At 42.3% G+C, this 27,789-nt stretch overlaps 2 long non-coding RNA genes across 4 annotated transcripts in view; both read right to left on the bottom strand.

Annotated features, from left to right (window-relative positions):
* Positions 1 to 13,476, bottom strand: part of LOC123379014 — a 30,905-nt gene extending 17,429 nt beyond the window's left edge. The window contains exons 1-2 of the long non-coding RNA XR_006582903.1: positions 9,715 to 13,476; positions 7,872 to 8,010 (exon numbers count right to left, since the gene is read on the bottom strand). This is a non-coding gene — a long non-coding RNA (uncharacterized LOC123379014). The remainder of the gene's footprint in view (positions 1 to 7,871; positions 8,011 to 9,714) is intronic.
* A 9,036-nt stretch (positions 13,477 to 22,512) lies between these two features.
* LOC109502550 overlaps positions 22,513 to 27,789 on the bottom strand; it is a 112,130-nt gene continuing 106,853 nt past the window's right edge. For 2 of the 3 annotated variants that reach the window (XR_006582900.1, XR_006582901.1), the window contains 2 exons: positions 27,081 to 27,356; positions 24,357 to 24,555 (listed from right to left, as the gene is read on the bottom strand). This is a non-coding gene — a long non-coding RNA (uncharacterized LOC109502550). Of the gene's footprint in view, positions 22,573 to 24,344; positions 24,556 to 27,080; positions 27,357 to 27,789 lie in introns of those variants that run through there. The other variant, XR_006582899.1, reaches the window with a different exon arrangement.

Here is a 27,789-nt window from a genome sequence, read left to right as displayed (position 1 = left end):
AAGCAGGCTCCAGGCTCCGAGCTGTCAGCACAGAGCCCGATGTGGGGCTCTAACTCATGAACAACAAAATCATGACCTGCCCTGAAGTTGGACGCTTAACTGGCTGAATCACCCAGGTGCCCCAAGTAGGGCAAGATTTAAAGATCTATAAGGATTTGGGTATTAGGTACTATCCGAGCCTGTTCAGACTGCCATAACAAAATACCACAGACTGAGTACTTAAACATTTTCTAACAGTTCTGTAGGCTAGGAAGTCAAAAATCAAGATGATAGCCTTTCTAGCTCCTGATGAGAGCATTTGTCCTGGCTTGCAGATCACCTGCTTCTGGCTGTGTCATCATGTGACCCCTTCTTTGTGCAGCTGGGGAGAAAGCCTGAGCTCTCCAGTGTGTCTTCTTAGAAGGGCACTAATCCCATCAGACCAGGGCCCCATGCTCATAACCTCCTCTAACCCTAATTACCTCTCAAAGGCCACATCTTCAAATACCATCACATTGGGGGTTAGGGCTTCAACATATGAATTTGGGGGTGGGGGACATAAACATAACAAGCACTATTTTCAATGTTTAAAAACACAAACATTGTTCCTCTTTTCTCAACCTCAGGGGAAAAAAGTCATCCATCCATTCATTGATTAGCTGGTTATTTTAATAAGCACCTACCAAGTGCCGGACCTTCAATCTTTTAGTGATTGAAGGCTTCAAGAATCACAGAGCCCCCTGCAACCCAGAGTGGACATCCCTCCCTGTCTTTCTCTTTGGCTCTCATTATCACCTCTTCTTTTTCATGTGTAGTTACTGAATAAAGTCCCCAATGGGTTTTAAATACTTTTTTCTTAGATCTCCACCTTTCTTTTAATGTGGCTCAACAAACAGAAAGCGACAACTGCTATGTGCACCCCATGTTTCCCAGTGTGACTTCTCAGCAACTCTGTTTCTGCAATTAGTTTTTACCACCTCAAAGGAGAGGGCCTCTCTGCCCACAGGTACTATATTTGGCTGTCAGGTGTTTAATAATTAATTACTTGGATTTACAATTTCTCTCCTTATTAATTCTAGTAGGCATCTAGTTCAGTTATAAGATTGATTCAGATTTTTAAATGACCATACTCATTTCCCAAAACACATAAACTTTATACACACAGTCTACATAACATTAGAAATTGTGTTTAAAAAAGAAATACAAAGTGGTTTCCCATAGTTGCCATCACAAGCTTTTGTGTTTGTGCTTCCCAGTGATGCTGTCGTGAAGTCATGGTGCCCTTTTGGGCTGAATCTGTTGTAGGCAGCACCATAGGCACTTGTTACTTATATGCCTTTAAATATGTAGACAATTTGCTCTTTCTATAAATTAAGGCAGAGTCAAGGTTTCTCCCTCAATACCATTGCTACAGGAAACAGGAGGCAATAAGGCATGACATGTAAGAACATTCTACTCCCTATGCTCTCAGCCAAGCTACACCAGTGACAGGCTAAATAACTTTAGCCATGACAATTAAGATTAATAAGTCTCCATTTCTTCATCTATCAAATGAGGGTTATAATAGGATTGTAAATGACTTAGGTTATAAAAAATTTCAGTTTTAAATTATGAGAATTAGTTCAGAATGTGAATAAAAGAGTAGAGTGCTTGGCATATGGTAAATATTCAATAAATGTGAGCTAAAATAACGCTATTTTCAAAACTACTACTACTGCTATTATTGTTGTTGTTGTTGTTGTTGTTGTTGTTATTACAACTGAGAGGCCATCTAACACAGTGGTTAAGAAAGAACATTTTGGTTCAAACAAACCTGGTCAGGATCTAGCCCTGCCACTTACTAGTTCTGTGAGTCTAGGCAACTTGCTTAACTTCTATTAGCCCCATTTCATGATATCAAAAAAGTAGATAGAGCACTGTGGATGCTAAATGGGCTATAAATCACCTGTTCAAGAAAATACAAAGTGCCTGATAAATAGTGATTGTTCAATAAACGTTTTCAATGATGATAACAATGGTAGTGCTTTCTTCAAAGTGGAAGGGAGGCAGGAATTGTGTTTAGGAAGCCCAGATCCATGATCCATTTGCTCACGAAAATATATTATTATTGATAAGGGAACAGCAGTCCTAGCAGATTTGAGAAATAGTGAGTCTACCAAAACATGTCAACTCTTCCCTCACAATTCCAAACCACCAGAGAAGCCTAGCATCCTGAGACAAACTGGGACTGCTGTATAGATCAGAATTGGGAGTTGATTGCTTATTGACATAAAGAACACATGATTTTGAAGGAAGAAAGAAACCTTAGAAAGTATGTAGCACAAATCTTTCTGTTGTTGTTTGTTGTTCAGAGAGAGAGAGAGAGAGAGAGAGAGAGAGAGAGAGAGAGTGCACAAGTTAGGGAAAGGGGCACAGAGAGAGAGACAGACAGACAAACAGACAGAATCTTAAGCAGGCTCTGTGCTCAGCATAGAGCCCCATGCAGGGCTTGATCCCATGACCCTGGGATCACAACCTGAGCCAAAATCAAGAGTTGGATACTTAACCAGCTGAGCCACCCCGGCACCCCCAGGTACTTAATTTTAATACACAGTCAACCAGACTTGGTTAGAAGACTATGTAAAAGAAGGATTTGGTTTGCATCTCTATTTCTGTTTGTGTAATGGCATGACTCTAGGGTTTTGATTAAAGATTGTGTTGACGTGTCAATTGAAAACTAAGAGACAGAGAAAGAGGGTTATCAGAATGTTTCAAACATCTGGATGTTTCATCCGTGCTTTTGTACATACAAATCATAAGAGAAGAAAAATTAGTATTTACTAAGTACTCACCAAGTGCCAGTCACTATATAAACTATCTCATGTAAACTTCATAATAATCCCAGAAGGAGCTATACCCATCAGGGTTCAGTGCAGAAAACAGAACCTCCTTTCGCTATTTGAAACAGAAAGGGAATTCGGTACCTATAAGAGTATTGAAAGACCTCAAGGAGCAAGCTTCAGATAAGACCTCCAGGAATAATGGCTTCCCCAAACACCACCCTAGAACTAACCTGCCATGGGAACTGCTCCCTCAACTGCAACAGGAGTCCAGAATCTGCTCCCCCTACTGCAGACTCTAAGATCTTTCCATCGAAGCCATGCATCCGGGACATGACTCCAACAAGGACCGTTGGCCCCAGAGTTGTGCTGTAGCTGCTAGATCCACAGGAGTAACAGGTGATGCCCTTCAAGGCTGTTTTCCCGTGATTCCCAAGTCTGCTTGCATGGCGTGCATCTGATTAGTTCAGCCAAGTCACATTAAGACCTTTAGCTGCAAGGAGTCTAACACATATAGTTTTTAGGTTTTTAAGGCTTTGCAGATCAGGAAGCCATATGAGAAGGAGGTTGCAACAAATGTCAAGCAGGCCAATATCCATTTTTATAAAGGCAATATTTTGAAAGGTTAAATAGCTTACCCAAGGAAGGTTGCATACCAGTTCGTAAAAGGGAAGAGATTCAAATTAAGATCTTCTGGCTCTATTACTGTCTGTGCTTATGTCCTTAGCAGTATGTTGGTATCTCTGGTACATCATTTACCACATTGGGTAAGTTGTATACTCACTCATTTCCCTTGATTAGGAAGTCCCTTAAGGTAGAGACATGTTGTGGTTGATTATTACGTTCGGGGTCTCCCAAATATTCATGCCTTTGTGCAATCCCCTCCCACACTGACTCTGTGGTTGGCCACATGATTTGCTTTGGCCAATGAGACGTCAGCACACCTGATTCAATAAGGGCTTGTGCATGGGGACACTGCTACCACTGTGTCAGGTGGTTCAAGGAACCAACTTGATGGTGAGAGAGAATTCTAGGCCACCTGCCACCCCAACCGAGCCCACCCCTTAGAGACCTCCAGCCTCTGCATGAAAGAGCAGAAGAACTAGCCAGTCAACTTACTGAATCGTAAGAAATAATAAATTATTGTTTTTAGTCTCTAAGTTTTGGTGCTGTTTGTTATGTAGTAATAGGTAACTGAAACATAGCTTATTTATTATTGTGTCTATGTACATCCAGCAATTATTAATTAGCCTAGGCTAGATCACAGACGCTGTGATAAGCACTGGGAGATATAACAATGAACAAGACAAAGGCCTTGCCATAGAGAAGCATCCAGTAAGGGGCAGGAAAAAATAAAGATATGATTATAGTACTACAAGATATAGACTATCAGAAGAGTAAACTGTGGGTGCTATGGAAGAACATAGCAGTGGCATATAGCTCAGTTTGAGGACAGAGGGTCATATGAAATGCCTGATGTAGACACTCGATGCATACATATATATATATGTATATATACGTATATATGTGTATATATATATACGTATATATACATATACGTATATACACGTATATGTATATATACGTATACATACGTATACGTATACATACGTATATATACGTATACGTATATATACGTATATGTATGTATACGTATGTATACGTATATATGTATACGTATATATATATATATTGGCTGTTGTAGATGAGAGAGAAGTTCAGCTATTTGACCAATGTCACTTGATTATTGGGACTAATAAAATTTCTCCTCTCATTTGAAGATAGTGTACTCAAAGGTTGTTTATTTACACAAGTATTTTGTTTGTTTAGTTGGTTTTGTTTTGTCTACAGTGGAAATAATATTCTTGCCAATAAGAACTAAGGTCTTGTGGTCCTAATAACTGAGCTTTCTGCGGCATAATTTTCTAAAACAGATTAGCCTACTTTCCCTACTTTAATAATTCTTTATTAAAAATTAAAAAGTAGAATAAATTATTAGAGGAGTTAAGATTAAATGTCAAAAAAAATATGTTACATTGGAAAGATACTTTTATAGAGCAAGATTTAAGAAAACAAATATTGAGGGGCACCTGGGTGACTCAGTTAGTTAGGTGTCCGACTTCGGCTCAGGTCATCTCACGGTTTGTGGGTTCGAGCCCCGTGTCGGGCTCTGTGCTGACAGCTCGGAGCCTGGAGCCTGCTTCAGATTCTGTGTCTCCCCCTGTCTCTGCCCCTCTGCCTCTGTCTCTCTCAATAATAAACAAATGTTAAAAAATATATATATTGAGACACCATTTGGTGCCTTTCTTAGTAATCTTCAATTATTACCAGTCATGGATAATCCAACTGTTTTCTCCCCATCTAAACCTGAAGAAGCACACAAATCCTGAGACAAAAGTGACCTTCAGGCCAATGAAATTGCTGCTAGGAAGGTCCTATGACCTCTCAAGGAGTCTTAAGTGTCACAGATAGGCAAAAGAATACATTAGAAAAGGACAGACATGATCAGTAACCCGTATTTTAGTTAAAATACACGCTTGTACATAGAAACAAGACCACCAGTCTAGAAAAAAGTCCTCAAACAGGCAGTGCAGTTTTAATTAGTTGAGTACGGAGACTAATTAATATGCAAATGAGGAGCTTACCAATATTAATCATCTGTTTTACTAGGCAGCTTTTACTAAAGAGTTTCTAACGAGTTTGCAAATTAAGTTTCTTTGACATTAAAAATCAGCTAAACGCCTGTCTGAGAATAATCTCTTCTAACTCAAAAGCAGGAAGGGGGGATTTTTTTTTTGGATGAAAAACAGCAATATTTAAAACCAATTCCCATGTTGGCAAGCACTGTGCAAGAGTTTGGTAACAAGCCTTTCCAGGCTCTAATTGAAACCATTTCGGCAAGAAGAGACACCAGAAAACAGTTGGAACAAGAGACAAATAGGAACCGTGGTGATTTAAAGACGCATGACCTAAAAAGCTGCATCACAAAATTTGTTCGTGACCAGCATTATTAAAACCTGAAAGAGGTTACACACATTTTTATAAACTCCCCTTTATGGCCTTACACACACTAACTACTCTGCCTCTCTTCTCTTGGAAATGTTGAGGATTGGGTTGGATCTTGATTTTCAGACATGATTTGAAGTAGGAGGTGGATTGCAAGATTTTCCTGTGGTCACTTTTGTTTTAGGATTCCTTTTCCTTTGTTTTGGGTAGAAATGCATGGGTTTGGGCTCAACTGCGTCAATCATTTTCAGTGTCCCCCAGCTCCGTTATTGTGCCATTCAGCCATTGATAGAAAACAATCCAACACAAGATAATAGGATACTATTAGGAAGAATGTCAGAAAAGAAATTCTGTAAAGGAGACAATATAGAGCAAACACACAGCTGAAACACACAGTTGCCCTTAAAAAGATGTTTTCTGTCCCATCATATCCCTGTGGAGATTCAAAGGAAGCTTTGAAGTGATACACTTTTAATCAGCTCACAATCTGTGTTTCCTCTCAAATTCTGCATCTCTGCCTCCTGTCCCCTTTTCTATAGCTGTCAGCGGGACCAATTTGTTATCGTTCATTCATTCGTTTGTTCAATAGTTATTTATTGATGGAGCTGAATTCAGGTGCTGAGCACCTCACACTGTATCAGGTACTTGTGAGACGCAAATATGTATGATTAGCAGTGTCAAGGGGCTTACAGTCTACTAAGAAAAGAGAACACATTCCCCCAATAAGCCCATTTTGAAGAATTCGGTGATAAAATAATGATGTTGTATTTCCCATGTGCTTGCTGCAAATGACTGAACAATCTTATGGAGACACTACGACTCGATCTCTTGATACGTAGAGCAGAGATGGTCTTAATGAGATGCATGGAGACAAGGATGTGATGGGTGCTTCAGTACTTTTAAGGTTTGGTAAGTTTAACGTGGGCTAATGCAGTGAACACTGGAGAATGTTCCCACTTTCTCCATCTTAGGAAGAGACCGTTCTTCAGTCTATGGATATGTTTACTTGCTGACTAGCAATGGTGATGCTAGTGAATCACTGGCCAATGGTGGCCAGTGAATGGCATTCACTTAAAGATGGCCAGTCCAGGAGCTCTGGATTGTACTGTTCAGGGTCTATTATAATTCTTGCTCATCCGAAGCTTTATTTCTTTTGGTCAGTGCCTGTGCTAAGTGTCATGGCTGGTGGAAAATACTGCTACGTTCAGATTCATTGAAATTCATGGCAAAAAGAAAATCCTTAATCAAAGGCACAAGATAGATTTTGCAAAGAAATAACCGCCAGAAAATTAATCCAAAACGCGCTTTGGTTTGGGCTTCTGTGCAAGTGTGATTTGGCGGCAGGTCTGGACCCGAGGTTCTGGGAGTGCAGGAGTGGAAAATGGAAATGGTTCATCCGCACCTGCCCTTCCTCCAGAGATTTGGCTCATCCTCTCCCATGACACACAAGGCCTGTTTACACTCAGAAAGAAGCCTGCAGGCTACCCCCCTCACTGATGCCCAGGCCCCAGCAGCCTGGTCCCACAAGTCACTGTCCCTGAAACTTTACTGTTTTACAAATGACTATGTGATTGGATATGGGATGTAACTCTGTGGTCTGTATGAATTCCAATCTTCCGCTCTAGAACAGCTCTGTTCAATAGAACTTTCTGTGGTGACAAAAATGGTCTATAAATCTGTAGTCTCTGATACAGTAGCCACTAGCCACATGTGGCTATGGAGCACCTGGAATATGCAACTGACTTTATTTTATTTATTTTTAATTAATTTTCATCGAAATAGCCACATATGGCTAGTATCTACCATAATGGACAGTACAGCCCTATAAAATGGCTTCATCCATTTGGATTTTCATAACTAGAGGTGAATAAATGATCACCCTATGATAATGATATAATTTCAACTTAGGGACATGAACTAATTGTCTTATTTTTGCAATAAACAGAATGAATAAACATCCAAAAGATTTTTTTTGTCCCCAGTATTCAGGTGGCATCTGAGGCTGTGTCTCATCAATACCCAACTATCAATATAAAAAGAAGACAACTTAGAAGACTAGATTCTTACCCCATGATTACCTAGGTGTTTGGAATATCAGTAGATAATTACAGCATCAGACTTCTTCATGTCTTCAGTCATGTATGTATAGGCAACTAGAAGTTATTCTGATCAAGGGAATTCAGAAGAAAAATATTCAGCCTTTCTCCTATTGATGAAAAAAAAAACCCAGTAAAGCTTTAATCTCAGCTGTCTACATTGAATATGTAACTGACCAATTGCTTACTTTGATTTTTTCCCCCATTTATCATACATCTTTGCCTCCCACTCCTAGCCGTGGATAAGTGAGATTGCAATTTACTAGTTTCCCATCATAGAAGAGACATGAAGATGCTCTAATCAGTACAAACAATTATAAAAATATAAATATTGTAAATACAAGTAATAGTAATAACCTCTAGATAATTCATTCTAAGTGCTGTTTGGATCAGATTCTTGAACAACATGGTGACATGTCTACACTGGAGCTAAATCTGTCATAACTTGAAAATTATGGAGGCAAGGGGCACCTGAGTGGCTCAGTCAGTTAAGCAACCAACTCTTGATTTTGGCTCCGGTCATGATCTCATGGTTGGTATTGTGAGTTCGAGTCCCACATCAGGCTCTGTGCTGACAGCGCACGACCTGCTTGGGATTCTCTCTCTCTCCTTCTCTCTCTGCCCCTCCCAACTCCTCTCTCCCTCAAAATAAATGAATAGACTTGAAAAAAAGAAGAAAAAAATTATGGAATCAAGTAGTGATGTATTCTTACAAGAAATGAAGATAACCAGCTCTTTTGTATATGGTGATAGACATGACACTAAGCACAGCTAACACAAAGCAGCACAGACTCCAAAAAATTTTATTTTAGGTTTTACAGTATTATGAAATGTAATGCGTAGCTCATGTCGGGTGGAAGATGCCACCGATATCTGCAACAGAAATAGAAGCACCAGAGACTCAATGGGTCTGATCCTCAAGACAGGAAGTAAGCACTCCTGAGGTGCCGACCGTACTTCTGGGCCCCCTTCCTCCGACTGACCCATGTTGATCCTACACACACAAGACACTAGTGTTTGTCACTTTTAAATCTGCCCCTATCCATGAATATGGTTTAGACTAGACTGAAAATTGTAGCTTTTCAGGTAACCAGAGGCTTCAGCCCAATTCTGGACTTGAGCTTGAGACCACCTGCTCCACTGACTGCATTAATAGGGCTCCTGGCAGATCAACCTACTTGTTTATACAGCCTGTCTTACTTCACAGGATTCTTGTGAGAATCCAATGACATCCCGAGACAGTTAGACTCCTGCAGTAGAGGAAGAGCAGTCAATGATCAGAAATACCTGAATTCTAATCTTGGGATTTGACTGAACTTGAGTTTTCCTTTTCTTTTTAATTAAAAAAAAAATTTTTTTTTTAAATTTTTTTTTCAACGTTTATTTATTTTTGGGACAGAGAGAGACAGAGCATGAATGGGGGAGGCACAGAGAGAGAGGGAGACACAGAATCAGAAGCAGGCTCCAGGCTCCGAGCCATCAGCCCAGAGCCCGACGCGGGGCTCGAACTCACGGACTGCAAGATCGTGACCTGGCTGAAGTCGGACGCTTAACCGACTGCGCCACCCAGGCGCCCCTAAAAAAATTTTTTTTAAGTTTATTTATTTATTTTGAGAGAGAGAGAGAGAGAGAGAGAGAGAGAGATGCAGGGAGAGAGAGCAGGGAGAGAGAATCCCAAGTAGGCTCCATGCTTAGCCCAGAGCCCTACATGGTGCTCAAACCCACGAGCCGTGAGATCATGACCGGAGCCAGAATCAAGAGTCCAACGCTTAACCAACTGAGCCACGCAGGCACCTGACTCTTCCTTTTCTTACCTGCAGAATGAGGGTAGGAGTGTCTGCTCCATGGGGCTTATAGAGTTTCTGTGTGAATTACATGAGGCACATCACGTGAACACACTTTTTAGTTTCACTTCTGTATAGACAGAGATTTCCAGTCTCTGTTTTCCAGATGAGATTCGTTGACTTTTGTCCCTCAGTCACCGGTTGCACATAGATGCAGGATGATTGGCTGGGATTAGTGATATGGTCTGTGAAGGTGAAATTGAGTGAAATGAGAAGTACCATAAACGCCCCAAATCCGTGGCCTTGACTTCATTAAGCAGGCATGATTTTCATCAATGTGACCCGTCTTCAGTCAAATGCAGCCTTCTGACCTTTTGCCAGCTTAGCCTGGCTGTCTGCAGCTGAGGGCCCTGCCAAAGGACAGGGGGAGGGAGCCCCAGGTTGCCCACATTGCAGATGATCTCGGAGATATTCACGAAGGACTGTAAAATAAACCCCCAGTCCTGCAATTTTACTTCAAAAAGCAAAAAGGCTTCCAGATAATGAGCATTTTGCTCTAATAAGAACTGTAGGATTGATTAGGTTCAAACTGTTAACAGACCTCCTTATGGCTAATGAAGCAGCATTGAAAATGCCTCTTGATTTTCTGGAAACTTAAATCATACAAAGGCAGCAAGGGGCAAGAAAAGAACTGGAGGTGGGATAGAATCAACTGTCTGCTAGTTAATACACTCGAGATAATGAACAAAAAATGTTTGTCCTTTGAAAAGTTAATATTTATTGAGAGTTATCTCTGTGGTGGGCAAGCAATAAACTTTGATGATTATTGTTAAAACATTCTTCGGATAACATGTTTTTCTGTGAATCTTGAGTGGGGGAACGGAAGCTTCTGCCATTTTAATTCCTTTGTTAATGTCTTTATGAATGCAATTAACACTTCATTCACGCTTCTTTGTTTCTGGATCCCATTAGGATGTGGTTTATGCCAGTTTCTCTCTCCCAGGAGACAGCCTCGCATCACACAACACTTCACTCAGCTGTGTGGCTGAGCACTGACAAACTCAATTTACCAAAGGCAAGAGTGAGTTGACACCATGCTGTGGCAGTTGTCCTGATGGGAACAAATGACTCATTTCATTCCAAGGTGGAACCCACCTTCTCTGTACACAAGAGTATGGGCGAGGGAGACAAGGAGGTAGAGAAAGCCTCCGGCTGATGCAAAGTAACATCAGCGCAGGTCAAGACGTGCTGAGAACCAACGCCTTACAAAGGAAAGCCGGCTAGGCCACTGTAGGCACAACGGGCTGCTACCACCCCCTCTCAAACATTTAGCGAGGGCTGACTACCTAGAAAGTCAGGGAAGAGCCCCAAAGTAGAAGACACGGTCTCTCCCTTCTGGAGCTTACCGTTGAAATGACAGGCAAAAGATACACGTAACAAACATATCAGCAAGGGTACAGGCAGCACAGGTAAGTCCTGAGTGGGTGTAGACCATAAGAAAATAGGGGTTCAGGCCTCCGTGCCATGGGGAGGCGGTGCGGGGGGAGCTCTTCTGAGGAGACAGGACTTAAGTCAGAGTGGTTCTGAGGCCATGCTATGGAGATGGCCAGGAAAGAGGGGAGGGCGGGAAGAAGTGGCCAGAAGGGGGTGGGGACAGGCATTAGCAAAGAGGCAGAGGCGCAAAGTGAGTAAGAAGGTTCATGTTCATGAGAAATTATTTTCCCGTTATATTAAAGTCTCTTCTCCAATTGATGGCATCATTTCTATTTCAAATATCAGTGTGATATTTGCTTAACAGCCGAAGGCACCGCGGATGAATATATCTGAGTCTTACTAAGATACTGTACAGGAGGTGGAGGAGGTCTGAGGAGACGTCAGAGACAAAGGAAGGAGAAGGAGGTACGGCCCATCTTTGGGGTGACGTTTTTCCTTAAATGAAAAATCACTGCTCAGAGGCCCTCTACCTGTGCCATGATTTTAAGGTATTTTCTTTTCTTCTGACAAAGATTGAAAACGAAACAGTTTCTAATAATCGCTATGAAGCATCAAATATTACCAGGAGAGGAAGTAAAATAGCCGATAGCCCCAAGTCATCAGTGCCTGACGCTGAAGGTGTGTTTTACCATTACTTAATGATATGCTGATTGTTTGCTTTCTTTTCTCAGAGTTTCTCCAAAAATCTAGCAAGTGTTCCATTCGTTATATATAGCCTTACCTGGTACCAAGATGTGTCTCCTGTCTTTTTCAACCAGACCTGGGCTGTCAACACCACCATATTCTATTATAATAAGGCCCGGCTGCCTCTCTAAATCTCTGCCGGATGGGCCGCCCTTGCGCATTAAAGCGCTTCAGACCACAGTCATGCCCGGCACTTTTTTGTATTAGGAAGGGTTATTTTGTTTACAGTTCATCCTATGTGACTGCTCTTCCTGGGGAAAATGGCTTCCTGTGCTACAAATATTTCTCGGCCAAACAAGAAATCCCAACAAATGTCACCACTGATCGTAATCAAAGGTTCAAGTGTGGGTAGATAGTTCTGGGAGTGGCTGTTCCTTTCTCCAAAGCAAATAGTTGTCACCTGTTCATTTTAGAACTACTCCACGATTTACTGCAAGAATGACAACTCATCAGAATTACTAAGTTAATGTCCAAACAGTAAAAGGGGAAAGAAAAAGAAAAGATGATGCTCTGGGTCTATGGGGGTCATGGGGTACTTTGGGGTTCAAAAAAAGATCTTTACTGGAAGTGAAGTCCTTGTGCTTGTGTGCTTCCTGGTTTTTTGTTTTTTGTTTTCTGGGTTGTTGTTTTTTTTTTTTTTTAATAGAAAAAGTCACTCTGCATTCCCTGGCCTGGAGCCACTAGGTAGGTAGCTATGTAAAACATAAACAGGGTCTGTGTTTTGGTGCATTTGGGAAAGATGTAAATGTGTGAATATGATGGAAGAGGTTTTATTTTCTTTCCCCCTCACAGGAATGATCTGACAGCCCCAGGCTGGAGAATGTGTCTCTCCCAAGTGCTCTGTCACCCTGGTAACCATGGAGACCATGACGATCGATTAGATGCCATCTGATCTCAACCTCATAAAAAAAAAAAGGCAGCAGATGGCAACCAGGCCACTAGACCTGTCTCAAGAGAGACGCAAAGGAAGAGAGAGAAAGGAAAGGAAGGAGGGGAGAGAGGAGACGAGGTGGGGGCGAATTGGTGTGGGGAGAAGAAAGCAGAGGAGCAGCCCAGGAAATGAACAGTTTAGGGAAAAAAAAAAGTGGAAATAGAAACAAAAACAGGGAAAGCAGGAGTAAAGGAAAGAGGACACACAATGAAAGACTGAAATTAAACCTGACTGTGCAATGCACGTCCCTAGTGATCGGGAGGAAGAAAACCCCACAGAAAGCGATTGGCATGTTCCTAACTTTCTGCTTGGATTTGTAGCGCTCAGGATGCTGTGAAACCTGGGCCCCACTGGGGCTCCTGGCTCTCAGTATCAGTTGGGATGTGATGCATCTACCCAAGAGTGCTGAGGCCTGGCTGTCAGAATGCGTGCCCCTAATCAGACAGGGTTTCCTTGTGGCCTTTCAGATGACAGGACGTGTCAGGACCCTCCACCCCATAGCCAGCAGTGTTCTGCTTACCCTTTAAAGGAACAAGTGATAACCATGTGAATAGAGACCCACAGTAAAAAGAACAGTGAAGTCAGCGCTGGTAACTCGGGAGTCTTAGCTAACATCCCAGATGAATGCAGTGGCTAGTATTTATAAAGTGCTTACGGTGGGGGTGCCTGGGTGGCTCAGTCAGTTAAGCGGCCAGCTTCGACTCAGGTCATGATCTCACTGTTGGTAAGTTTGAGCCCCACGTCGGGCTCTGTGCTGACAGCTGAGAGCCTGGAGCCTGCTTCAGATTCTGTGTTTGCATCTGTCTCTCTGCCCCTCCCCTGCTCATGCTCTGTCTCTCTGTCAAAAATAAATTAAAAAACATTAAAAAAATAATAATAAAGTGCTCAGCTCACAGTGTGGCCATCACACACACTGCTAACCACTGTATATAGATCACATTACATAGATGATTTAATGCAATCCAGTTAACAATGCTGTAAGACAGGTGCCGTTATCCACATTTTACAGATAGGAACTGGGTTTGAGAGGTTAACCACCTTCATTAAGGCACACCTAGAATGCAGAATGTATGTAACAGTTTGCTTGCTCTTGGTTTTTTTCTTTCCCTTTCTAAATTTTTAAATTTTTGCAGATTACAAAAAGACACAATTCAATGTAGAAAAGGGTTTAAAAAAATAGAAAGAAAAGAAAAAATACCTATAATCTCACTAGAGATAGGTGTGTGGATTGTATATGAAACAGCATGTTCTATGGGTATATACATTTCCATAGAAATATATGTATCTCACATATTTTAACCAAGTATAGTATTAAGCCTTAAAAACCATTTGGTTAACCCATCCTTTTCCCACAATATATTATGACCTTCTTTCCACATTTTTAGCTATTCTTCTATTTCATCTTATTTTTTATTTTTTTAAGTTTTATTTATTTTTGACAGAGAGAGAGAGAGACAGAGCATAAGTGGGGGAGGGGCAGAGAGAGAGGGAGACACAGACTCTGAAGCAGGCTCCAGGCTTCAAGCTGTCAGCACAGAGCCCGACGTGGGCCTCGAACTCACGGGCCGCGAGATCATGACCTGAGCCAAAATCCAGATGCTCAACCGATTGAGCCACCCAGGTGCCCCCGTTTCATCTTATTTAAAGATGACACAGCATTCTACTGTTTAAAGGCACCATAATTTATGTAACTACTTCCTTATTAACTGATTCCTAGATTTTTGCTACTATAAATAAAAAATCGTACTTCCATGTAAACCTTTTTTGTATTCCTCTAAGTTTTCCTTTAGGATGAAAACCTAATTGCTAAATCCAAGGTTGTTTTCATAAAATGTTTTAGTTGAAGCAACATATACACATCCAATGAATAAATCTTAAGCATATGCCTATTTGAATTTTACACCTGTGTGTACAGCTATATTACCACTACCTAGGATCTATGTATTAAACATATACGGCTCCCTAGAATGCTCCTTCATGCCCCTTCCTAATTAGTACCTACCTCAGGTTCTTGAACTTCACAGAAATGGAATGACAGGGTGTGTATTTCTTTTGTTTCTGGCTTCTTCCACTCAACATGATGTATGTGATTTTCATCCATGCTACAGGGTATAGCAGTAATTCACTTTTTAAAAATTTATTTATTTCTGAGAGAGAGAGAGAGAGAGAGAGAGAGAGAGAGAGAGAGAGAGAAAGGGAAAATACAAGCAGGGGAAAGGAAGAGAGACAGAGGGAGACACAGAATCTGAAGCAGGCTCCAGGCTCTGAGCTGTCAGTACAGCAGGGCTCGGACCCACGAACCGCGAGATCATGACCTGAGCCGAAGTCGGACGCTTAACCGACTGAGTCACCCAGGCGCCCCAGTAATTCACTCATTATATCACTATGTAGTGTTTTGTTTGAATACACAATTTGATTCAGTTTATTGTAGATGGCCATTTAAACTACTATGAATAAAGTTGCTATGAACAGTTCTGTACATGCCTTTTGGAGGACGTGTGTATACATTTTTTGGAAGCAAACTAGAAGTGGTCATTGGGTGGCCATGTTTAGCTTTAAATGCAGGACAAACATTAAAAAAATTTTTTTTAACATTGATTTATTTTTGAGAGAGACAGAGCGCGAGTAGGGGAGGAGCAGAGAGAGAAGGAGACACAGAATCCAAAGCAGGTTCAAGGCTCTGAGCTGTTAGCATAGAGCGTGACACAGGGCTCGAACTCACAAACTGTGAGAACATGACCTGAGTCAAAGTCGGATGCTCAACCGACTGAGCCACCCAGGAGCCCCCAGGATAAACATTTTTTAAAGGGTTTTGTTTGTTGTTGTTTTAGTCTATAGTTGACTCTGGACAACACAGGTTTGAACTAATACACAGAGTTTTTGCTGCAGAGTACTATGAATGTGAATTTTCTCTTCCTTATAATTTTAATAACATTTATTTTCTCTAGCTTACTTTATTGTAAGAACACAGCATATAACACATAATAACATAAAAAAGATGAGTTATTCAATTCCTTAGTTTATTGGTAAGGCTTCTGGTCAGTTGTTAGCTACTAGTAGTTAGTTTCTGGGGGTCAAAAGTTATACACAGTTTTCAGCTGTGCAGGAAGTGGGGGCTTGGAGCCCCTAAACCCTGTAATTGTTCTGCGGTCAACTGTACTTTTTCTTTTTTTTAAACAGGGGGCATTTAAAAAATGTTAATGTTTATTTATTTGGTGGGCAGAGGGGCAGATGGAGACAGAGACAGAAAGAGAGAATCCCAAGCAGGCTCCACTCTGTCAGCGCAGAGCCCAATGCTGGCTCGATCCCATGAAACCGTGAGATCATGATCTGAGTCAAAATCAAGAGTTGGAAGCTTGACTGACTGAGCCACCCAGGCACCCCCAGGGGCAGCTGTACTTTTACACTGGCCTCAGAACAGCTGTGCCAATTTGAACTCCAGCCACTCATTGTTATGAGAGTGTCACTCTCTTGGACCCTTACCAACTGCAGGCAGCCTTTTCTGTTCTTTTTATCAATCTTCTTTTGCCAATCTGAGTGGTTAAATGGTATTTGGTTGTTTACATCCATGTCTGATGACCAGGTACATTAAACAACTCTGGCTATATTACCAGACATTCTTATTTCTTCTTTCATAAATTGCCCATATATGTCATTGCCTATTTGGTATTAGCTTGAGGATAAGGCAAAAAGGTGAAACATAATCCATATAGTCTATACAAATTCATGGGCATTGTCAGAAAATGCATTGACATTTATGACCAGAACAAATTTACATTCTTTGCATAAGTTGACATCCTGCTCTATATATTTCAGAAGGAAGCTAACATTTACAGAGCACCTTCTACTGAGCACATTTACTTTAGAAGAGCCCTATTCATTTAATTTTTATAGCTTCATTTAATTTTAGTAGTAGCATTTAATTTTCACAAAAGCTCTAAAAGACACTTAATATTCTGCCTATTTTTACAAATGTAGAAATCAAGTCTCACAGTCACACAACTATTTAAGTGGAGGGACTGGGATTTAAACTCAAGACACTTCAAGTCCAAAGTAAATTTTCTTTTCTCTAGATACCATCGTTCAGGGAAGTGATCCTCATTTGTTTTTGTTTTTTTTTTTTTTCCACTTTAGAAACTCTAAGAGGGGTGCCTGGGTGGCTCATTTGGCTAAGTGTCTGATTCTCTATTTCGCCTCAGGTCATGATCTCACAGTTCGTGAGATTGAGCCCTGCATGGGCTCTGCACTGATAGTGTGTAGCCTGCTTGGGATTCTCTCTCTCCCTCTCTCTCTCTCAGCCCCTCCCCTACTTGCACACACATACTCTCTCTCTCTCTCTCAAAAGAAAGAAATAAACTTAAAAAGAAACTCTAAGAGAGTTCCTGAATTCCATCCTCAACACACATATACTATTCTACCATGATATTGTTACTTGATTTTCTAAAACTCCTTATAATTTTTCATTATTTTTTTTATGAACTCCATATGCTGGATTACCTCTTCGTATGGCAAAGATTTTATATTTTTTATCTAGAAAGTATAAATCTTTCCTGTACATCGTTGATCAAATTTGTCTTTTATTAATAATTTAGGAAAGTTTGTGAGCCTCTTGTCTTATTATTGGTATCATCACATAAATGTTTAGGATTATAGTCAATTAGGGGAAACTTTTTCTTGTCATATGTGAGTCTTAAGATTTCAGAGCATTTCTGGTTTTTGTTGTTTTGTGCCTTATCTTAGATGTTTTGAATTGACAGTGCTCTCTGTTAACGAGTTTGTTGCCAATGTCCTCACTGTAGTGGTGTAATTACGAGTTACGTTATCTTTGTCAACATGAATATCCTTGTCAAATCATAAAGAAATTTAAATATGTTCACATAATTACTTTTCTTCATTAATTGCATCATTAAATAATCTAAGAGCCTATTTATTATTTCTATTAGCAATTTATCTCTTCCTCTTAATGGTTTACTACTTTTGGAATGATCTGGGTTGGTTTTGTTTTGTTTCAATTCATTTGTAGATATCAGAATAATTTCTATTAATGTCATTTGCAAAAATTTGAAAAATGATTTCATGATATGGCACAAAACCACAAAAGTATTCACTGCGTCTTCATGTATACTCCCAATGGGAGAAAAACATCATTTTAACTAGGTGTCAATGAAAACGGAACGCTTTGTTTGCAATTGATTGGAAAAAATTTTCCATGGACTAGCTTCCGGCTCCATTTCAAACATTCCTTTGCCTCCACTAAGGTCACAGAACACACTCATATTGTCATACAACATCTGTATGTGCCTTTATGTTAGGACATCAGATGTGTTTCTACAGTGGGAATCCACTCCCACAAGAGGAAGGCTAGAAATACTACATGCAGAAGTGACTGTGAATCACATAAATATATCCTGCTACACAAAAATTAGTGTATTTCAAATCCACTTGACTTAGCTTCCCTCCCGCCCCCAAAAAGCCTGCAGTGACTGATGGCACCTGGTAGGAGAGCACGTTGGAGTCATAAGAGACAGAAGTCTGACCTGTCAAGACTAAAATATCTGACTTTTACAAATTTTGCAAAAACATATGACAAGTGAATGCATTGGTAGGGTTCCTCCTAGCACAGAGAGGGGCACTAATGCTTAACATTCCTCAGCCTCATGATAAATCCACCTCTGGAGATTTTCTTCTTTCCCATAAAAGTTTGCTCTGGGTAAGACTCAGATTATCGGTCATTCATTTAGTCACAAATGGTGATTTTGCATGTATTATGGGTTAAACACCCTTTTAGTTAAGGGATAAAGTAATGAACAAGACAAAAATACCTCTGGCGTCACAAAGCTTACTTTCTTGAACTAGTGAGATAGACTTTCGAGTGGCCAAGCTGTTAGTACTGTGTTAGTGCTCTCATGGAAATTTGCATTTGAGATCCTTTATCTCTGTCTTTATTCGCCAGTTGACAATTTCAAATAGCAGGGACTCGGGGGGTGTATTTCAGATGGGGAGGGATACTTTTCCAATTTCGTGAAGCCTTCCATTTTTATTTTTGCACAAAACCGGACTTGGCTTCCCCAAGTTCAAGTGACTTTCCTCCAGACCATGCCCTTCCACTGGGAACTGTATGATTATTGTCAGAGCCTCCAGAACAGTCTCTTGACCGGGGCGATTTTAGATTATATACTAGGTTGTATCTGCTTCATGCTCTGCAACAGGTCTTCTGCTGAGGTGGAGTACGGCCCTGGTAGATATCTAGGATTTTAGACCACTTTACCTGGTCACATTCAAACTATTCTGAGTGATGACAGTGCCTTAGGTTCGGCGCTAAATTATTTGATAGTTGAACCCTTTGCACTGTGGAGGAAGCCATCCTGGTTCTATCACGATGCAGTTTCTTTTCTTTTCATCCATTAGTCAATATTACATTCTTCCTTTTACGCAGGCAACAAACAGGTTTTGTCTTTCTTATGAGGACTACTTAGAAGTTTCTAGTTTTTGACAACTTGTATTAGTTAAGATTCCTTTCTTGCAAGCAACAGAAAACTCAAACTGGCTTATAAACTAAGATAAAGTACGGCCACAAAACCAAAGTCTAGAGGAACTTGAGGCTTTGGGGTTGAGGGGTCTTGGGGCTCCTGGCCCTCTTTCGTGCTGCTCTCTTAAGCTCTGCCCTCTTCCGCCTGCACCTTCAGCCTCAGCCTGGTAGCAGGGCACGTGTAGCAGATGGCCTCACATCCAGGGACATGTGATGGCCAGAGAAATGCTTCCCAAGGCAGTCTCTGAAGAATAAGGATATTTTCCCCCAGAGGCTCCAAGAAAAGTCTTTTTTTGCCTCACTGGCCCAAATGATTACATGCTCATTTCTGAACCAACCGCTGGCAGTAGGTTGAGATCACCCCCGACCAGACCAGATCAGACTCCCCTGGAGAGAGTGGAGTTGGGAGGTGGCCTCGGACCTTCTTTCCTGGAAGCCCATGGAAATGCCACACAGAGCCAGAGTTCCGAAGGGCCTGGGGGAGCAGGAGCAGATGCTGGCAAAGGGCAAAACCGCCCGTCTACTTCAGATGTCATTCTAGTTGCCTCGGTGATCTTTTGTCAATTTCTGAACTTCTTTCTCCAGTTTCCAGTTAATAAGACCAGGCTCAGACATGCCAGGCGATGACTATGTTTAGTATCTTTTGTTGAAGAAAATGAGGCTGGATGTAGTACACAGATGACTAAGATAAATAACTTCTCTTTTTAGCTAAAAGAGTTGAATTTTAGGTTTTGAAAGTGGCCCATGGGCTTTAACTGCCGAAGTTTCCATGGAGAGGCTAGGAAGATTTTACTGAATATACCTGCCACACAGAGCGAAGCTTCCTCCGTCCCACCCAGAGGTGTACATGATCAGGTTGTTTGGTTTCACCTGCACTTTGGCATATCTTGAGCCACTGAGGGGCTTGGTCATTCTCTGTGGTTCCCTGCCTTCTGCCTTCAGAGGCATTTTCTTTCTTGAATCAAACCTCACATGGCTACCGACGTTTCAAGGACATTTGCTGTTCTCCCTCTGTCTTCTTCAGGGGTGGGACAGAGATGGGCTATACAAAAATCTTTAATTTCATGTAAATGACCCACCTTTCCTTCTTCCCCTGGGCAGGGCAGGGCGGGGGGTGCATAAAAATTAGTGTTCTAAAAACATTTTTACAAAGTGGTCCCTTGAGATGCAAAGAAAAATGCTACCAGCTCAGCAGGTTCTCTACAAAAGCTTTTAAGTGGGAGGAGGGAGGAAGGAAAAGTCATACACATGCCTCTGGCGTTTTTCAGGTATTTGGGAATTCAAAAAATGTATCCTCACAGAAATTATTTTGGCTTTCCCCATCAACCAGTTCACAGACTGGGCCTATGTTCCCTTCTCCCACTTGTCTGGCTGTTGACTTAACTAGGGCGCCTCCATGGGAAAGGTTAGCACATCAGAGTGGTGTTTGTTGAAACTGACAAAGTGATAAACTAGGTTTGTATTTATTATTACCAAGGATACTTTTAACGTCCTTTTGATGTGCTAATAGTCCTTCCTAAGGAAAATTATGCAAACAAACTATTAATTAAATCAAGAGCAGCAGTCCCTACTGAACTACAATATGCAGATATGCTGATGTGCATGGACTTGAGCCAGGCAGTGGCCTTTGGCTGTATAGATGCTCTCAGGGGCCAGCTCTCTCGCATCTGTACCCTTTCCAGAAAGGGTTATAGGAGCTCTGTGTCCACTGGCCTCCCTAAGATCTCAGAGTTCCTTCCCTTGGGGGCTCTCCACACATTGTTCCAATTCACCAGGGAAGATCAGCTACGGATCCAAATGACTGAACATGGGGACTCAAGAAGACAACACAGAATCATACACGTACCCTATGAATTCCTAAATTGTCATTAGAGTTCCTGTATGGCTTACAACTCTTTACGGAGGTGAAAGAATCATCACATCAAAAACCAAAAGCCAAGAGGACGATGTGATGTGTTATAACCCAAATCATGGTTAGCTGAGTACATTTCACCTGCTGGCTACTTGTGGTTCTAGGAGCTACCATCGATGAACATAGTGTGACCATTACTATCACTGGGCTATGAATACTAATTCTGGGGGTGTCTGGGTGGCTCAGTCGGCTGAGGGTGCCACTTCAGTCAGGGTCATGATCTCAGGTTTTGAGTTCAAGCCCTGTGTCTGGCTTGCTGCTGTCAGCGCAGAGCCCTCTTTGGGGTCCTCTGCACCCACCCGCCTCTCCCATGCTCGTGCTTTCTCTCTCTCTCTCTCTCGCTCTCAGAAATAAAAACATTAACAAAATGTATTAATTCTGGCCCAGGTTGCGCCTGACCACATGTGTACCGATGTGTACGGCACATGCAGAGAGGAGCCAGGTTATATCTTGGTCCCAGATGGGCTCCAGTTTCATCCACGGCCCCAACCAGCCCTGGCCCTCCTTGATGCTTCATTGTACTGGCAGCTTCCATCTCGCTGGCTGCTTACGCTTCCTGTTGGGGGATTTTCAGCAACACAGCTGCAGGTAGATGTTGTGGTGCACATGACTTTCCCCTCCCCCCTCATTCGAGGTTTTTTTCCGTCCATCCCCAGAATAATCCCTGTTTGCCCATTTTCCTGCCCAAGCTTTTAACTGTTTAGGTCGTTTTTTTTTCTCTTTTCGCTCCAAAATGTTACTGGGTGTTGAATTTCACATTTCATACTGTTAAGTCTGTGAAATGCATTCCCAGAAGGACCCCCACGATTCCCAAGTCTTGAGTGGGACACCTGTGTGAAGTTCTGTACCCTGGTCTCTGCTCCACCCTCATCCAGCCACTGAAGTAGATGGAAAAAGGCTCTTCCCTTTTTCACAGAACGTGATGATAAAGATGCCATGGAGGCTTTCCCCAGAGCCACTGGCTCCCTTACTAGGAGAAGGGGAAGCCTATGATACCACTACTGGAGATGTAATCCTTTGGTCTAATTCAAGATTTCCTCTAGTTAAAATGAATCTGTCTAAGAGGGGTCACTCCAGCATAAATGAGTCACCTGGGCCTTCTAAGGAGGCTTCTGAAGAAGTAAAGGATGTCGTCCAGATGGCCAACAGGCACACGAAAAGATGTTCAACTTCGCTCCTTATCAGGGAAATACAAATCAAAACCACACTCAGATATCACCTCACGCCAGTCAGAGTGGCCAAAATGAACAAATCAGGAGACTATAGATGCTGGAGAGGATGTGGAGAAACGGGAACCCTCTTGCACTGTTGGTGGGAATGCAAACTGGTGCAGCCACTCTGGAAAACAGTGTGGAGGTTCCTCAGAAAATTAAAAATAGACCTACCCTATGACCCAGCAATAGCACTGCTAGGAATTTACCCAAGGGATACAGGAGTACTGATGCATAGGGGCACTTGTACCCCAATGTTTATGGCAGCACTCTCAACAATAGCCAAATTATGGAAAGAGCCTAAATGTCCATCAACTGATGAATGGATAAAGAAATTGTGGTTTATATACACAATGGAATACTACGTGGCAATGAGAAAAAATGAAATATGGCCTTTTGTGGCCACGTGGATGGAACTGGAGAGTGTGATGCTAAGTGAAATAAGCCATACAGAGAAAGACAGATACCATATGGTTTCACTCTTATGTGGATCCTGAGAAACTTAACAGAAACCCATGGGGGAGGGGAAGGAAAAAAAAAAAAAAAGAGGTTAGAGTGGGAGAGAGCCAAAGCATAGGAGACTGTTAAAAACTGAGAACAAACTGAGGGTTGATGGGGGGTGGGAGGGAGAGGAGGGTGGGTGATGGGTATTGAGGAGGGCACCTTTTGGGATGAGCACTGGGTGTTGTATGGAAACCAATTTGACAATAAATTTCATATATTAAAAAAAAAAAAAGAAGAAGTAAAGGATGTCGGGAGATCACGGTATAAGTTCCAGAGTGGGAGCGGTGGGGCTATATGGTGGGGCCAGGGCTGGAATAGGGTTGAGGGAGGCGGATGGCATAGGCAGGAAGAATACGTTCTCGACTGACGAGCCTCCCACTGTTGCTGAGGGCTGGTCCATCCCAGGTGCGCTGGCTTCTGGCTGAAGCAGGGTCCTGAGACCAGGTGTGGGGCCTGCTCGCCCTTCCCGGGCCCTAAGTGACCTCAAGACAACTGGCCTCGGTCGGAGTCTCGGATTCTGCAAAGTAATCAGCTAACCTAATGGGGGAGGAAAAAAAAAAACCTGGGCTCCCTTGGTTTGGGGAGTTTATTTTATTTCGGTTCTCTTTGTTCAACTGGCTGGTTGTTCACGAAAGTGACCAAGTGTGTCACTGAGTGGCCTGGCTGCTTTGTGAAGAGTCACACATGAATGGCATGACCGGTTCTTTTGTTCTCGAGTAACCACAGCCTTAAAAACCAGTCTCTCTGTCAGTGCACAAGCGGGGCCTCTGGGCATATGGCCTTGTACCCAGGAAGGCCGATGCCGGGGTAGGAGAGGCCCAGGGTCCATTTTTGAAGCCCCTCTTTGTCAGCTGGGGGACCCTCCATGCCCTAATCTTTTCATCTGCAGATGGGGATACAGTGACACCAAGCTGGTAGAGTTATTTAAGGAAGAATGATCCTGCACATGAAGGGCTTACACAGTGCCTGGCAAATACTAAGTGCCCAGTAGATGCCAGTTTGCTAGTTTTAATCCTAGGGGAGGCCTAACAGGCCAGGTATTTAATAACTAGCATGTTGACAATCAGGAAGATGTACAGCCTCTTTCCACCAAGCCGAATTTATCCTCAGAGTAGTTCCAGGGAAGAAGACACAGCTACGCATAAGGGTGGAGCGGGGGGGCAGAAGGAAGAAGGTCTCTCTCCACAGTGTCCTACAAACTACCCTGCAATGTAGGAAGCCGCACCTTCCTTCTGGGGGAAGGAGCAAGGATTGGGAATTTGGAGAACCCTGAGCCAGATTGATTTCCAGTCCACTGCTCTCAGGAAAAGGATTTGTGTCCTCAACGCACATACAGGTGTATGGCCTCAGCGACTGTACATTTACATGCACACACACGCACACACATTCACTCACTTCAGGCTGGAACACCATTGCATCGAGTGTATTTTTTTCTGGTCTTCCTTCTTATCTCTTACATCCTTTGCAGTCCATTTGGGCATAATTATTATTGCTTTGCTGGCTCGGTTCTGCAGCTCTCTAGAGTGCAGCAGATGTCGACAGCTCTGAAAGATCCCATGCTATTACACAGCAGAACAAATGAGGATGTCAGAAAAGGCTCTTCAGTCTAACAAGAAAACAGAGGAAAGAGACAAAAAGAATAAAGCCTTTGGAGACCAGCAGACTCGCTCTGATTAGATCTTATGCTAACATGATGCCCACTCTGCGTACTAACAGTGATTTAATATGTTTAAACGATACAGGGGAAATACGTCTTGGGGAAAAAAAGAGAAAGGAGAATTTCTTCCCTGGCAGGCATGATTAAGATGGTGTGGGCTCCCTAGGAACACACAACTGCAGCGTGAGACTGTGGAGTGCTGGCCCAAGCATATTTGCCTACAATGCCTGACATGGTCTCGTTATCCTGGGCAGCCACTGTTTTCCCCAACACACAGGGGCCCCACGGGATGCTCCGATGGCTTAGCCGGCCGGTGCGTGCTGGGGTGGCGGCCTCACTGCCGGGCCATTGTTCCTTCTCTTGACATGGGAAGCCGAACTTTAAAAGCATTTTACATATGGGGCCACAAGTCCACACACCTTAAGCTTCCCAGAACAAAGATACAAGATACTCTAGAGTTTTGGAAGTGGGGGAGAGAGAAGTCTCTAATCAAATGGACGTACCAAAGTCCATGTATTATAGATTGTATCATGCAATTTACTAACTGAACAGGTCTCTGGTTCCTTTCTCTGAACCTATTTACTCATTTTCTATTTATAGTCCTAACTATTAATGTAATAGTTCTTTCACCAGACTGCAGCAGAACAGGGGAGAGAGGATTCAGAAGTGCCAACTTTGGGATAGCAAAGGCAGAGTGAAAGGTGTATATGCAGCTATTCAAAAAATCCTGACAGTATCAGCTATCTGATAAGTTGGCTGTAAATGAGAAGACACAAACACCACAAGGAAGTAGAGAGCATTATATGTGTTTGTTTCCTTATTTGTTCTTAAATCCTTCCAAGGTGGGTCTGCCTGGCAGCTTTTGTTATATGGATAAAGAGTATAGCACATACTTCAAAAATCCCCAAAGAATAGAAGTTTAAGAAAATAAATGAAATGAAATGAAATGAAATGAAATGAAATGAAATGAAATGAAATGAAACAAAATAAAAACTCCCTGAAGGGGAACAGGTTATCAGCATTCATTGTTGAAATGCAATAAATCAAAAACTGCAGGACTTGCCCTTGTGCCTAAAAGTGCCCCGACTCCCTAGTCCAGATGTTAGGACTAGTCCAGAAGCAGAGATGGCCTCAGTAGGAGAAGAACTCAAAAGGTCACCTGGTCCAGCACCTGCTTCTGACAAGTGATCAGTTGGCCCGTGCTGGATGCCATCTAGGGACACTCCCTCATGAGATGCCAGTCCATCGTCAAGAGTGCTCAAATTATTAGAAAGTGCATTGTTACTTGAACCTAAACATGCCTCTGTATTTTCACCCCCTTGGCCATGGCTCTGCCTTCCAGGACTCCAGGAAGGAACACTTGAAGTCTGTTATACATATGAAGGCAGGGATCCTAACACCCGCCTTCTTCCTTGCGTCCCTCCCACCATGGCCCAGCCTGCCTTTTCTCATCCCATATGTCTATGATCTCAAGTCTTCAACTCTGTCTGTGTAGAGATATTACTTTTATAAAGTGACCGGATATACCAAGGTATAAGGTATATCAGCTCTATCTAGGTGTAAGCCAAAGGGCCCAAAGGCAGCCTGGAATGATGGTTTAGCACAAGGTGGGATCAGAACACCATGTTCATGTCCCGGCTCTTGTATGTGACTTTGGACACGTTACTCAGTCTCCTCGGGCTTCAGTTTCCTTATCTGTAAGATGGGGTAATAGTAGCCCCTGACAGGATAGTGAGACTGGATGAGAGAATCCACAGAAAGATGTCTGCCATATAGCAAACTGAAAATAAGAGCCATCATTTTGGAGGAAGAAAGGTTATTGCCTCTCTTATATTCTACCCCCTTCCCGTTACAGTCCAAATTTACGGCGCAACAGTGATTCGTTTTGAGCCGATAACCAACTGAAACATCTCTATCATTTCCACGTAGGCTACTATCAAAGCGCATCTGCTGCTCATTCCATCTTAGTTGTTTGTTTATTTTAAACAAGTGCAGGACTTTGCATTTATCCCCATTAAACATAATCTTATTAGATCTGGTCCATTGTTTCAGTCCGTCAGATCTTTTTTGCATCCCAATTGTGCCATCCAACTTATGAGCTAGCTCTTCCAGCTTTGTGTCACCCACAAATTTTATCACCAGGCCATCAACGTCTTCATCCAAGTCATTAATAAAAATAGTTAACGAGGCAAGACGGAGGCCAGAAACCTGTAGTGTGAAAGATCCTTTCTCCGGATCGTCATCAATCTATTAATTAGTACACTATATTCAATCAGTTCTTCATCTACCTGATCCGGCTACCTTCTGCTCCTGCCCAGAGGTGCATCTCGTCTATCTTCAAGGACAGGGACTTTAGCTGTCAAAAGGACTGCTACAAACGCATTCTGTTTACACAATACCCAAAAACCAGTCTAGCAACTCTCAGAAAGAAATGTGGTACGTCCGGGAAAATGCATTGACTCCTTGCTTCTCACCTGGAGACAATGTCCAGCTCGCGTGACCAAAGATCATCCAAACTGCCTGCCCATATTTTTTAAAAGATCGTAACTTTCCAGTGGCTGGGCTTCTAGCCCCTTCCCTCAAAGTCTCAGCTCTTCAAAGCAGACAAGTCTCCTAGAAGTTAATTTATCTGGCCAGGCCCTGGGACCCTGAGCGGGCCTTTAGAACATTCCTTATTTCTTGCCTGGGTTTCCATTTTCTGTCACCAACATCTGTGGGAACCTTGCCTCTTCCAACTTGAAGTTTCTTTCCTGGATAGGGAATATGAAAAGAACATAAATGCTGCGAGCGCCAATAATAGTATTGATCAAGCCACGGATGTGTTTTGTCCCTTGCCAAACATAACTATCAACTTTGTTTGAGAAGTCTGGGTGTCTCTTAGCAGCCCCAGGAGCAGTACCGGCAAAAAACTAGATGGCTCACCAGAAGCTAGCTTGTAATGGCAGTAGTACCAAGAGGGATCTGTCCCAGTCAATGGCTTCCTGACTGTCCCCTGTCTCCATTTCTCACCCTCAGATTCTGATCCAAAACTTTCCACTATGGCTGGAGACAAACAGTGTTTAAGATCTTGGAATTCTAAGTCCATCAAATGCCAACACACACTCTACACGTGCCTGGTGCAGATCTATAAGGGAGACACAGTAGTAATTACCTCTTAGAGTGGCTGTGAAGATCACATGATAT

Source organism: Felis catus, chromosome C1 (genome assembly GCF_018350175.1).
Source record: "Felis catus isolate Fca126 chromosome C1, F.catus_Fca126_mat1.0, whole genome shotgun sequence".
Taxonomy (NCBI): Eukaryota; Metazoa; Chordata; class Mammalia; order Carnivora; family Felidae; genus Felis; species Felis catus.
The sequence above is the reverse complement of the archived record's forward strand: the minus strand, read 5'-3'. Positions and strand labels throughout refer to the sequence as shown.